This window comes from Mus musculus, chromosome 12 (assembly GCF_000001635.26).
Source record: "Mus musculus strain C57BL/6J chromosome 12, GRCm38.p6 C57BL/6J".
In the NCBI taxonomy this organism is placed as follows: domain Eukaryota; kingdom Metazoa; phylum Chordata; class Mammalia; order Rodentia; family Muridae; genus Mus; species Mus musculus.
Window position 1 is genome coordinate 21,953,152 of NC_000078.6, and position 12,132 is coordinate 21,965,283.

The following is a 12,132-nucleotide window of genomic DNA, read 5'->3' on the forward strand; positions in this document are numbered from 1 at the left end:
CCACCAGTGCTCTTAACCACCAAGTACTAATAAGTACTTTCTATGACAATTGTCAGATTTTGTTTTTGAGATGGGGTCTCACTATGGAAACCTGGCTGGCCTCAAACTCAGTATGTAGCTAGGAATAGCCTTGGACTCCTGATGCGATTGTCAGGTCCCCAGACTGCTGGGGTTGTAAACACAGGTAGAGGCCAGAGGACAACTTATGGGAGTCGGTTCTTCCCTTTCACCTTGTGGGTCTGGGAGATCAGACTTGGTCTCTGCTCTTGGATTTTTGATCTGAGGTCTCACTATGGAGTCCAGGTTGTCCTAGAACTCATGACTTTCCTGCCTCAGCCGCCCCATTTCTGAGCTCTTATTTCTGCTCCTCACTGTACTCTCACATCTTGTGTGTCTTTGGATTCTACATTTGAAAAGACTACCAAGGCTGGAGAGATGGCTCAGTGGTTAAGAGCACTGACTGTTCTTCCAAAGGTCCTGAGTTCAAATCCCAGAAACCACATGGTGGCAGAGAGAGAGAGAGAGAATGAGAGAGAGAGAGAGAGAGAGAGAGACAGAGAGAGACAGAGAGAGACAGAGAGAGACAGAGAGAGACAGAGAGAGACAGAGAGAGACAGAGAGAGACAGAGAGAGACAGAGAGAGACAGAGAGAGAGACAGACAGAGAGAGAGACAGACAGAGAGACAGAGAGACAGAGAGAGAGAGAGGGGGAGAGAAGTCTTTATAACTGGGCAGACACATCCATCCATCCTCTTATTCCCCATTATTTGAATAAGTGATCCTGAGCATGCTGGATGACATTAGCCAGGGCACATGCCCTGTTTGGTCTTGAGGGACTGTTTCTGTCCAATATCTAAAATACCTTCTAGCCAACAGAATAGGAGGGCCAATGGCCTTGCTGTGTGTGGAGCCCACTGAGTGGGGAAAGGCTGGCATGGACTCCTATCTGACTAAATTCTTGGCTGTTCCTTACATTCAAGGACTTTCCCGATGTCTACCACTTACCTGCTTCATCCCCACACTCACTAGAGAGTGAACCATGAACAGGGTGCTTGTGATAACACAGGAAACTCACAGACCTTGGTTTATTTGATCATTTTAATATGCCAGGTCAATGGAAAGGAAGGACAGAGCACACAGGAACACCTGTATTTGCAGGACGGAGGGCAGATGTCCACAGCCTTGGGCATGCATGTATCTCCTGTGTGATTAGGCAAATAAATACTTAAATACCACAGCACAGCCAGACTTGGGGGTGGGGGGAATCACAGGCCACAGGGGACCATGCTTTAAAGGCAGTCAGAGGCTTTAAATACAGGGGCTGAACCTTCTCACTTTATACAAAACTTATATATTAAAAGTAAGGATACTGCAGTATATACATGCAAGCAGCTTTGGTCGGAGAAAATGAACAAGGGAGGTGGAGTCATGCACAGGAAGGGCTTGCCTATCTACTCTCCATCTTCTTCATCCTTACAAACTCACCTGGGATCATAAAATAAATCAGCTGGTCTCCGTAAGATACTGAAATGTCCTGTCTGGTGTCCTTAAGGGTCTCCAGGCCCTCTGTGGGCAGGGAAGGAGCCCTACAGCCCAGAACACTTGAAACCTTGGAAGGAACCAGCCTGGACTGGATGGGGAGGGACATCTATTGGATCAGACAGAGGAGGGAGCTGCATCCAGCCAGACCAGGTGAGTGTGATGTGCTGCCTGGGCCCAGGTCCCGAGAGAGCAGGAGAAATCACGGAGAAAACCACTGTATCAAGCAAAGCTGAAGATGGCAGGTCAAGCCTGTGTTTCTCACAACTGTGTAAAAGCCCATTCCCCTCAGAACTGGCTAGCACTGCTGGTATCACACTGCAGCAACCGGACAATGGGTGGTCCCTCTTGGCACCTTTGTTGAATTCATCCAGGGACATTTTGCCTGAGGAATGGAAGAGGGAGACTTAGGATTAGCCAGTGCTCTGGTTAAAGTCTGGAACCCTCTGGAAAATGGACAATGTCCAGTCTCTTCTCTCTCTCTCTCTCTCTCTCTCTCCCTGTCTTTCTACCTCCCTCCCTCCCTCCCTCCCTCCCTCCCTCATTTCCTCCCTTTTGTTTTGTTTATTGAAACAAGGTTACTCTGTGTAACAGCCCTGGCTGTTCTAGAACTCACTTTTTAGACCAGGTTGCCTTGTACTCACAGAGAGCCTCCTGTCTTCTATGAGCTCCCATTAAAGACATGTGCCACTATGCCTGAACAGAGGGTAATTTCTTAACAAGTGATTGATGGAGCAGAGCCCAGCCCAGTGTAGGTGGTACAACCGTGGTCTAGTGATTCTGAGTTCTATAAGAAAGGAGGCTGAGCAAGCCATGGGGAGCAAGCCAGTAAGTAGCAACCCTTTCATGGTCTCTGTATCAGCTCCTGCCTTCAGGTTGCTGCCATGTTTGAGTCCTGCCCTCACTGCTTTGGATGATGAACTGTTATGTGGAAACTGTGAGTGAATAAACCCTTTTCTCCCCAAGTTGCTTGTGGCCATGGTGTGTTATCAGAGCAATGGAAACCCTAACTCAGACAACACGGATGAAGACTACAGCTCAGAGGGTCTACTGACAATGCCCATGGTTATAGAGCCCTAGGAAGGGTGCAGGATGCAGGCTAGGTGTACCTGACCCTGAATTCTAGTCTCCCTCCCTCAATCAGAGCTGAATCAAGTGGGTTGGAAAAGGGCAGGCCTGCACAGGGCAGAGGGTATATCCCAAACACCTCTGTGCCATCAACAGTTTCACAGGCTCATTTACTTCTCTCTCCCAACCCCCATCCCATCCCCTCTCCCAATCCCCTTCTCCCTCCCCACCTGCTCATTCCTGCCATGTTTCCTACCATCTTTGTTTGTGTCCATCTGTCTGAAGATCTTGTCTGTTTGCTTCTCGGGCAAGGACTCGTCCTCAGGCATCTTCATCATGGAGGACACCATCTTGTAGATGGCCTGCAAAGGGGCATCTGTGAGTGTTCTCTGGAGGATGGAAGGTGGGTTATGGTCCTCGCTCTGCTAACCAAGGAGCATGGACAGGGCAGAGTCAGGACCCTTCTCTCATCAGAACAAGTTTCACAGACAAGGTACTGGGCAAAGGGAGCCAGGAAAGTTTAAGTGACGTTCAAGAGCACAGGATACAGCTGGGGCATGGAAGAATATAGGGCGCCTTGGTTCAGAGTAGAGGGCAGGTTGTGGGGCAAAGCGTCTGTCTAAAAGGAGGTTCTTTGGTGGGGAGCTGGGAAATCCTGGAGGGAAGATAAAAGGGGAAATACATTGAGCCCTGCCCACACATGGGTCCTGAATCTGCAGATCCAACAACTACAGGTGGGAAATAGTCTAGAAAATGAAACTGGAGGTACACAGATAGTTTCTTGTTATTTCCCAAATAATACAAATTATTATTAACATCTATAGCCATTGTATTAGGCACTGTATATAACTACTTTACTTTTATTTTATGGATGTATGTAATTATTTATTTGGGGGAGGTGATCTCATGTGGAATTCAGAGGACAACTTGTGGACGCTGGTTCTCTTTTCCTACCATGTGGGTCTTAGGGATTGAACCCAGGCTGCCAGGCTTGGTAGCAAGCACCTTTACCCACAGAGTCAGCTCACTGGACCAAATACAGAGATGGTTTAGAGCACGGAGCAGGAAGGATGCAGGGTGCACATAAGCACCGCTCCTGTGAAGAACTGAAGGCTGAATCATCCTTTACTGTGTCTTTCTGATTTCTATAGGAAGTCCTATAGACAGCTAATGTGTGTGTATGTTATACATGTGTGTGCAGAAGAACACCCACCTGTGCATAGGCCAAAAACCAATATCGGTGTTCACAGTATTCCCTTTTCTCTCTCACTGAACCCGGCCGGGGCCTACCATTTTAGCTAGGGTGCCTGCTCAGCAAGCTTCTGGGACTCACTTGTCCCCTAGTTCTAGGGATTCGGGCATGCTCAGCCACTCCTGACTTTTCTGTGGGTGTTGGGATCAGAACTCAGGTCCTCATGCTGGGTATCAAGTGTTCTTCCCCACTGAACCATTTTCCCAGTTCTTGCTTTGACAATTCTTAATCACCGACCTGAGCCTCAGATCTCATTAGAGGTTTGTTTTGTTTTGTTTTGTTTTGTTTTAAAAAAAGACCCGTTTTATAGAATTGTGTGAATAAACCTGATGGATGAGCTCAGCTGGGACCTGATGTCCAGCAAGCAATCGATAGATGCTTGGCTTTTATCATTACTCACTGCAAAGACATGCAGTCCTTTAATACAGCAGGTAGCAAGTGGGCAGAAGAATGACCTGGTGTATGGGGTCGGGGATAGGGGTCTTGGATCCCTGCACTCCCCATGCTCCAGACCCTGTCAAGTGCAGGTACCTGCACTATCTCCAGCATTTCATTGCAGCTGATGTAGCTATTGCTGTCTAGGTCGGACTTGCTAAGGCCCACTTCAGCTTCTGTTCCAGCTTGCCCAGGGAGGTCATGCTCAGAGCAATGATGAACACTTGGAAGTCGATGGTGCTGTTGCTGTTGGTGTCAAAGTTGTGGAGGACATGTTCAGCGACCTTGGAGGCATCTCTGTAGGGGAAAAAGTTGGCCTAGATCTTGAAATTGTCCACAGTCAGGTGGCCAGTGGGACAGTCATTGAGGAAGCCCTTGTACCACTCCTGAAGCTCATGGTCGGTGAAATCCTTGTGTTTCCGCAGGTCCTCCAGTACCTAGGAAAGACAGAAAGAATATCTTTTTATGGCTAAATACAGTCTACTTGGAGCATGCATGCAGAATTGTGGTATACGGGGACAGGGAGAGGCAAGCTAAAATCAGTGGAATGAAGCGTTGTCAAATGTCCTGTAAGGGTTAAACAAAAGGCAGGTTCAAGACAAACCCCTCAGCTCATCAGCTTGGGGCAAAGGGGTCTCATGGACCCAATCCTGACTCTTCACTTTGAACAGCTAGTTCTTTTTCTCGTGGGGGACTCGGTGTGTGTGTTTGTTTCCTTGTCACAGATACATTTGCTGATGCTGCATAGTAAATAAATCTTGCCTGCATAGGCGGATGTTAGTGGTTCACATTCCTACCTAACACAGCTAGGGTAAATTTAGAACTAGGTTGACTCACATCCTGAGTGGACTCAGGGATGATACCAGAGAACAGGAACATGGCTTTGGCCCTTCAAAGTTCAACTTCATTTGTCAGCAACCCTAATTTTATAAATGACATTCAAAAACCCAATTCTTATCCAGATTTCTGGGTTAATCTGGGTAAGTAGGGTTTCATGGGGACCCAGGTATTAAAGCTTTGAAGCATGTTGACAGGAGGCTTCTAGACCCCCCAAGACCTCCCTATCCCCATCCACATAATATTGGGAGAAGTTACCAGCACATGCCATGCTGTTTTTAACCCTAGAAGAGACACCTGGGAACCTTATGGGAATCCCCACTCTTTATTATGCCTATGAGTTATTGTTCTGCCAGGGAGATCTAGAATTGCATCAATTGGTCGGTGAATGTCGATGTGAATGTTAACAGCTGAAACAGCCCCAATGGAAATTCAGGACTGTGCTTCATTGGCCAGCACACCCCACTGCAGTCTCCCACAAGGCCCAAGTGTGAGATCCTGCAGTGATTGGCCACTGGACGTTAATACTCGTTCACTTCGCTTCCTCAATTTTCGTTTCTTTCTTTCACAGTAACACACCTGCATAGCTCAGTTATTTTTTAAATGTGAAGAATAACTAATGTTGGTGAGTCTCCTCTACCCAAGTCCCAAAGGAATCCACTCTGAACTGCTCAGAGGCTTATGAATTCTAAGCACTAGGTGCCAGGTCCTGTTAAGGAAGATGAGACATGCACTCAGTATTACCTGCTACCGCCCCTGTCTTCTTCACCTCTTTCCCAGGTTGTTAATGTTCTATGTACATATTTTATTTACTTATCTACAGGACTAGAAGATATTTAAAGTTCCTTGTCCAAAACAGACGTATGGCTATTGCCTTTCAAAGCACACATTTACTTATCTAAACACATCCTCCCCTGTACAAACAACCAACTCAAATATCCACAGTATCTTGATCAGAAATAATCATCAAGTCAGGTAGTCGGGTGCCACACATCTGTAATTCCAGAATCGGAGGGTGAGGGCAGCAGGATCAGGAGTTCAAGGTCATCTATGACTATATAACAAGTTCATGGCCAGCCTGAGCTACATGAGAACCTGTCTAAAAAAGTTATATTAAAAGAAAGAGAACAGGAAGGCCAGTAGTGGTGCATGCCTTTAACCCCAGAACACAGTGACAGTGCAGACAGATAGGAGTTCAAGGAAGGCTACCCTGGGCTACAGAGCAAGTTCTTGATAGCCAGGACTACACAGAGAAACCCTGGCTCTCTCTCATAGACATACACAGAAACACACACACATACACACACACACACACACACACACACACACACACACACACACACACACACACACACACACATAAACACACAGAGAGACAGACAGAGACAGAGACAGAGAGACAGAGAGATATCTACAAATGGAAGAAGATTATGCACAAGGGCATGTGGCCATTGCTGCCATCTGTGAGAACTGGTCACATGGGTTTGTGAGTGGAGGCCTCCTGTGGAAGGACCTACTGGAAAGGTAAAGTTGACTGAAGTGGGGAATTGGCTGGATGGACAGGTATCTTGTAGGACCTTTTGTCATGTTTTCCTTTGTAATTTTGTTAATTTGTTTTCTGATTTAGGGTCTCATGTAGCTTAGGCTGGCTTCAAACTTACTATGTAGCTGAGGACGACTTGCACCCTTAGCTTCCTGCCTCCCCTGTCTAGCAGTCACAGGTGTGAGCCACAATGACTGGCTCGTTTGCAGGTTTTTTTATTTTGTTTGTTTGTTTGTTTGTTTGTTGTTGTTGTTGTTCTTTTTATTTATTTATTTATTTTTGGTTTTTGAGACAGGGTTTCTCTGTATAACCCTGGCTGTCCTGGAACTAACTTTGTAGACCAAGCTGGCCTTGAACTCAGAAATCCCCCTGACTCTGCCTCCCGAGTGCTGGGATTAAAGGTCATTTGCAGTTTTAAGTTGTTAGAATGTGTCCATGTGTTCTTTTCTTTTTTTCTCTTTCAAAGCTTTAAGAATATTTTCTTATATAGTATGTTACGAATGTTTTTCTTCTTATATAATACATTGTGAGGTTGCCTGGTACCTGCAGAGGCCTGAATAGTATGTCAGATCCCTGGAACTGGAGTTACAGAAGTTGTGAGCCAACATGTGGGTGTAGGGAACAGGACCTCTCTCCAGGTCTCAGTCCCCTTAGATTTTAATTTCTACTCAAAGAAGAAGCATCCCCAAATCATAGTCACCCAGCCTCTATCTCTTGACTGGTGGCATGTCTAAGAACCTCTAAGTTGATGGAACATTATAGGCTAAGCCCTGTCTGGGCGGGGCTTCAGGAACAAGAAATAGAGACAGAGCCTTGATGATGGCACATGGCTCTAATCCCAGCAGTCAAAAGGCAGAGGCAGCCAGAAAACTTTGAGCTCCATGTGAGCCTGGTTTACAAAGAGCAGAACCTGTCTCGAAAACAAACAAACAAACAAACAAACAAAAAAACAAATGAAACACAGAACTAAGGTCCTGGAGGACCTGCATAGAAGGGCGCAGGCTCTCTTAAGTCCCCCGTGATGGCTGACTGCCAGATCCTCTTTTTTCTTGCTACACTCACTTCCTACCTCACAGCCTTGCTTCTACCAAGGTTTAGGGTCCTCTTTCCTTATCACCTACAGCCTGGGCTTCAACCCTGAGTCAGCCAACCTCTCCCTTGCTCACTGGACATTGAGCTTGACAGGGTGGCCAGTACTGGCTGGAAGTACCCCCAGAAGATACCTACATCCACCTCAGGACAGGAACACATAATACCAACTTCTCCATCCACAGAGAGTCTGCCGTGAGAGGACAAATGTGACTGCTGGTGGCTGAGGGGTCACCACAGGCCTAGGATAAGCATACAGATGAAGAGCTAGCTGCTCTCCATGGAGCCCATGACCCAGGGCTCTAATTCACACCCCAACACAGAGTAACACCATATCATGACTCTTTGGGAAGGGATAGAAATGCCCTAGTTTTATTGTAGGTAATTCATTTTGGAAACTCAATTAACCAGACACATGTAAAATTGAAGCCACCCTGGGAACACAGAAGTGGAGGTAAGAATAGGGTAGCCAACAGTGGGAAGGAGGTACACCTGGTGATGGTTGGTCCAAAGAATCCCTTAGTGGAGCAGGACAAGAGGTGCAAAAAGAGATATCTGGGGATAATCCAGATAATTGATGGGGAAGGAAGGGAGGAAGGAAGGAAGGAAGGAAGGAAGGAAGGAAGGAAGGGAGGGAGGGAGGGAGGGAGAGGTAAAAGGAGGGCAGGGGAGGGAGAAGGGAACTGGAGAACCTAGAGGAAGAGACAATGAGCTGAGCCCAGGAGGTGGCTACTAGGATGTTACTGTCAGAGGCAGGCCCTCGGGAGGCCCTCAGGCAGGAGAAAAAACTGTGAAACAAGATGAGCAGGAGACCACAGAAATGAGGGCAGAGTTTGGGGTGGTAGGAGGTGAAAGGTAGAGAAGCCAGGTTGGACCAAGCTCTGGGGGGAGGGTGTCTCCTGCTCAAATACTAGTATTGGAGAGAAAAGACCTAGACCCGGTGAAGCCATGTAGCTCCAAGGCTCTCACCACTGAACCATTCACACAGGGAATCTTACAACATGTCTCTGGCCTGGAGTCCACTTAGAAATGTCACCCAACAAATACATTGTGCTAACCAGAGAACTGACCATCAGAGAGCTGCAGAACCTCTCCTAAGTGAGCCAGGACCTGACTCCAAGATACGCAGCTATGGGATTGTGCTGGTATGACAGTCCCAGAGAGGGCAATGTGGAAACAGCTACACTGCCACCCCAGCCTGCCCTGTGCTTGTGGCTCCTCTTCATGATCAACAGCCCTGCAACCCACAGCCTTGCCACAGACCCTTGGTTTCCAGCTCACGCACGCAGCATCCACTCACCTCACTGAACACACATCACTGCTGTGTCTGTGATTTATCATCTAACAGATGCTACTGAAATGCCAAACTCCTTGTACCTGCTCTGCAGATATCTGCTGGGAGGAGGCTGCAATGCAGACAGCCTTGGAGGTGTTGGAGGAGAGGATTCGTTTCCCTTATTTCCCATTCCTTTCCCAATGGCTTGAAGATCTGCTCCTTAGCAAATATTTCAGAGGAGAGAGCTCCAGAACACAGGGCTGTGCCTCTGCCCAGCCTTTGCCTCCTCCTTGGTATCAGGCTGCTAATTAGAATTTATGCTTTGCATTGGTTTAGGATATTCTTGCTGTTGTGGTTATAGTGTAAACACACACACACACACACACACACACACACACACACACACACACACACACACACACATACACACACACACACACATGCCCTTGATCCCAAGATGTACTAATACTATTTGGAGGCAAAAAGAACTTTGACATAGCTCACATCCAAACAGATCCCAAGTGACCCTCTTTGGATGCACAGAACAAGGCGTAAGCATCAGGAGGATGGAGACCACCCGAGAGCCTTCAATCCATGTTTCAGGGCTATCCCTGAGGCGTTGAGGGATCATGGGAAGTAGAAAAGGGAAAAGGAAGGGTCTGAGCCTCACGACCTGGTTCTGAGAAGCAGTGGCTTAAAGATCTTCTCCTGCATGCAATGTCATTTAAAGAAAGGGTTGTGACAATAGGAATGTGTCTGGCCATCTTAAGCAACTGGGACCAATGGCATAAGCAGTATGAGATAAGGAGGAAGAGAGGGTAGGATTGACCCTTTTCAGAAACTCCAGTAAAGAAGGGCTCTATGTAAAGAAGCCTCAGTCCTTGAGGGACTCCATGGATCATAGTCCTCCTGCCCTGTGACGTTCCACTACACCCAGACAGGAAAACACACCTTTACAATGCTAAGTGCTGCTGAGACTCTTGAATATCCAGCAGCTAGCCCTGAGCCATAGGAACTCTCAGACAGTGCAGTCAGGGACAGTGACCCCCCCTTCCTCTCCAAAGGGGACAATGATTCAGTACAGACGCTTGGGACAGAGGACCAACAGTCATAGAGCAAGCTAGCCAAAGAACCACCAGGGAGGAAAAGAAAGCAGGCTCCCAGCAGCAGAAAGCCCCCCACACCAACCTTAGCCTCATTCTTGATAGATACACCCCATCACCTGGGAGAGTGGATCACCAGAGAAGCCCATACTTGAGCAGGCAGTCAGGACCAATTTCCAGTGTTTTCTCTTGGGTTCTTGAAGTATAGATGCTTGAGTCATGCTGGATTGAGGTCCCTACTCTCGAGTGCCCTGAACTACAATGGCACATTCCTAGGCAGGAGAACTAGGTGCTCTGGCCAAGAAGACGGAATTTAGAGTCAAAACTGTAGGCCCAGAGGGGATGGTGGATGATGACAGAGCCTCCAGGGAGTGGTAAGCAGTCTCACGTGGCTCAGCTAGGAGTTAGCAGAATGAGTCCCATTGAGAAAGAAAAGACCTAGGTTAGAGCTGGGCTCTGTCCTTTGGGTTTTGATCTATCCTGGGCCCCTTCCCTGCTAACATCCTGAGAGGCAATGAGTTTCCAAGGTGTGTTTAGCTGGTACCCAAAAAAGCTGCTGGCCAATAAAGTGGCTGTCAAAGCCATGATCTCTTAATGCTCACTTTCATGAACCTGCTAAGTGGAGCCCACAAACGCTGGCAGCCTCATAGATGCTTCCTGGCACTTGCCTGTAGATGCCTAACAGAGATAAAAAAATTAATATGAGGGACCTCATTTTAGCTCTCCTGGAGGCACTGAGACAGCAGCAAAGATGTGTGACGGGCTCAGTGGTACACACCCCGTTACCCCTCTGTCATTCATTAAGCAACCAAGCCAGCCTTAGTGATGTTTAGCTGTCTGTGAAAAAAAAACTGACTAAAAAAAGGAATGGTTATACAGTTACAGAAAAATCACTGTGTGCTCCCCTGAAGAAATACCTACCTAGCCCTGGCCATGAAACTAACCCAGGCTTCATTGATCAGACAGCCCTACTTTCATCTTTTTAGGGGGGAGGAATGAGGGTCCCTGGATCACACAGCCACCTCCCACTTGTTTAAAGCACTTCACATTCTAGCAGGGATTAGATCTGACAGACAACAGCCTTGGAGAACAAGGACATGTGATTTCACAGTAATGGGAATTGTGGGAGGGAGCTAACAGGGTCCCAGGTTCTCCCAGGGTCTGTTATGCTCTTATTGTCCTTAACACACTGAACTGTAAATTAAGGAAAGAGCAAAAAAGTAGCTGGGAAGCTCTGTGGAAATATTTAACCAGAGCTTGGTACTGCGAGTAAAAAGCTTTGCTAACAGTACAGTTGTGCTGTCGCTGGGAAAGGCCCTTGGGAGCTCCAATGTCCCATTAAACACAGCTCAGTGCTGGCTAGGAACATGAATGGTACAGTTCAGCCCACCACGCAGCAATCTCATCACTCAGACTGCCAAACCTCAAGGGCTGCTAGACATAGACCCTGGAGGGAAGGTGGTGGGTGACGTGGGTACCAAATCCCTAGGAAGACCTGGACTCAGGAGAGACTGAGTGCATCCTCTGTGAATTTGAACTTCAACAGGCCATCTGGACTTGGCTGATGGAGAGCCTGTTCCATGTCAGGTGGAACAGAAGGTGGCAGGGGGAAATCAGCCTCAACTATGCTCTTCCTTAGGGTGACCAGCAGAATATTGTTCCTCGTCCTCCTCATTCTCGTCTTCCTTGTCCTTGTCCTTGTCCTTGTCATCCCCCTCATCATCCTCCATCCACTGTAGGTGAAACTCAAACAGTCTTAGCCTCCACTTCAGTGCAGCCCTCTGCATAATGGCCATCAGCTGCAGGAGATGCACCTGGAGCCACACAAGCTGCACTGAGTCTGCATGGACACTAGAGGGCGCAGGATGGCAGATTCCCTAGCCCTCAGCACACACCCCTTTGAATTTCTAAACTAGGCAAGAAAGCACAGTAGGTCTAAACCAGTGCTTCTCAATGGGTGGGTCCCAATTCCTTGGGGATTGCAGGACTC

General features: G+C 47.6%; 1 pseudogene; it reads right to left on the reverse strand.

The window, feature by feature from the left end:
* Nucleotides 1–1,066: 1,066 nt before the first annotated feature.
* Nucleotides 1,067–12,132, reverse strand: part of Gm9282 — a 76,678-nt pseudogene continuing 65,612 nt past the window's right edge.